The 2,459-nt window shown below is 37.3% G+C and overlaps 1 pseudogene; it reads left to right on the top strand.

Moving 5' to 3' along the window:
• The first annotated feature begins 533 nt into the window (after positions 1-533).
• LOC121462459 lies at positions 534-641 on the top strand (annotated as a pseudogene).
• The last annotated feature ends 1,818 nt before the right edge of the window (positions 642-2,459 follow it).

Raw genomic sequence — 2,459 nt, 5'->3', positions numbered from 1 at the left:
CCAGTCACGGGAAGAAGCTGGGTAAATTAAACAAAAACTTAGCTATGGGGCTTGCCAATATCTAAAATAATTTTTAAATGTAGAAGACAGAAGAAATTGTGGGCACAAAAAGGGCCACAGAGATGAAAGCGTGTATCCAGCAAAAATTCAATCTAGGACCTTGTGATGATGCTATGGCAGCAGAATTTAGTAGTATTTGGAAATGGCCTTCTTAAGTATGCCATTCACATATGCTTAATTTCTCAAATGCATCCAGATTATACTATAATTGGTTTGTTCCAGTGATTCCTTCCCATCTAAACCACTCAAAAAACAGTAACGCTTATGTGTGGTTTTTGCTGAATTGGTGAACAAAGACTTAAAGACACGTATATAAAAATAAATCCTGGGGCCTGGAAAGATGGCTCAGTGGTTAAGAGCATTGCCTGCTCTTCCAAGGGTCCTGAGTTCAATTCCCGGCAACCACATGGTGGCTCACAACCATCTGTAATGAGGTCTGGTGCCCTCTTCTGGCCTGCAGACATGCAGACAGAATATTGTATACATAATAAGTAAATAAATAAATATTAAAAAAAATAAATCCTCCTTTGCAACCCAGAACTCATTAAGTATGAGTTTTGATACATATCAGAAGGGATGTGATGCTCAATACAATTCAAAGTGATGGTGGCATTGGTAATAAAATTGGTTTTAAAAACAACAGATCTGATACCGTCAAGCCTGCAGCATGCATAGACTCTTGGTTGGTCTCTACTCCATACCTGAGTGTGGGTTTAGAAGAGAAAGGCAGCACTCAGAAGGAATGAGTACACACTTCCCAAGGGAGAGGAGAGTAAGACACGGTCAAGTGTGGCATGAGCTCCTGACTAAGAGCTGCAGCTAGTGGGACTCACTCCAGTGTAGACTATGGGTGTTTCAAGGGAGAGTCACAACTAATTGTGTTAGCATTAACCATATATTCCCTATCAGTAGTTCTCAAGGCACACCTCAAAGGTCACAAAGACACTTTTATTTTTCTATCCTTTTGGCAGCTTTGGATATTTGTGAGCCACTATTTGGGAGCTGGGTCTTAAATCCAGTGCCTCTGGAAGAGCAGCCAGTGCTCTTAACCAACAAGCCATTTCTCCAGTTCCTGTCTACTGTTTTTCATTTCAATTTAACCAACCTTACTTTTAACTAATCATATTTTCTTATCAGTTTTATTTTACTTATCTGTCTAATAATCTTATGTATATTCATAAACAGCAACAAAAACTAAATAAACCTTCCTTCCTTGTCAGCATTAAGAAGTAGGATTATATAAACATTTTTCCATAACTTTTAATCTCTAAGAATGGCATGATCTTTAAAAAAAGGGGGGAACCAATTATGAGTGAGTATACCCCATGTTCCTCTTTTTGGGTCTGACTTACCTCACTCAGGATAGTGTTTTGTATTTCCGTCCATTTGCATGCAAAATTCAAGAAGTCATTGTTTTTTACTGCTGAGTAGTACTCTAATATGTATATATTCCATACTTTCTTCATCCATTCTTCCATTGAAGGGGGAGGGAAATGGGAGGTGGTGGCTGGGAGGAGGCAGAAATCTTTAATAAATAAATAAATAAATAAATAAATAAATAAAGGGGGGAATGGAAAATATTAAGACATTCTCTTAACTCTAGGAAAGCAAAGAGGCTAAATCATAGACTTGCCTTCCAGAGCTTATAGTATGATTCCACAGGAATACAAACTTCCAAAGAAGGTTTCAACATAAGAAAACAAATCAGTAAGGGCCTAATAATGACCCCACAGAAAAGAAAAAAGGAATTTAAGACACTTTTTGTCTTTTTTATAGCAAACAAGGAAACTGGTAGAAGTTTCATGAAGGAAGTAGAATTTGAACTGTCCAGAAAACATATTCTCTTTCTCTGAAATGAATTCCTTAACTCATTCACTTTATCTCTTTCATTTAACATGTTTGGTGATTATATTCTTAGGACTTTGTGGACCATGAAATATGAATATTGATAAGGATATCTTCATATGCTTTCTTTGTTCTTGCCTTCATTTCATATCACTGCCATATCAACAAACAAGCAGAAAAAGAGTTGTGCATGAGGGTTGGAGACATGGCTCAATGGTTAAGAGCACTCTGCTCTTCCAGAGGACATGGGTTCAATTCCCAGCAGCCACATAGTGGCTCACAACCATCCATAATGAGATCTGGTGCCCTCTTCTGGCCTGAAAGTGTACATACAGGCAGAACACTGTATATATGCATGAATAAATAAACGAACGAACGAATGAATGAATGAATAAATAAATAAATAAGTCTTTGAAAAATAAGAAGAGTTGTATGTGATACTAAGTGTTGAAATAATTGGGGCTTTCCCAGATCTCCAGATTCTTTTAGAATGGATCCAAAATTTCCACTCAAGGGAATGAGAAATCTGTCATGTGAGATGGGTACATTTGCAA

This window comes from Microtus oregoni, unplaced genomic scaffold (genome assembly GCF_018167655.1).
Source record: "Microtus oregoni isolate MIOR12 unplaced genomic scaffold, Mior012 000024F_ref0000369, whole genome shotgun sequence".
Lineage (NCBI taxonomy): Eukaryota > Metazoa > Chordata > Mammalia > Rodentia > Cricetidae > Microtus > Microtus oregoni.
The sequence above is the reverse complement of the archived record's forward strand: the minus strand, read 5'-3'. Positions and strand labels throughout refer to the sequence as shown.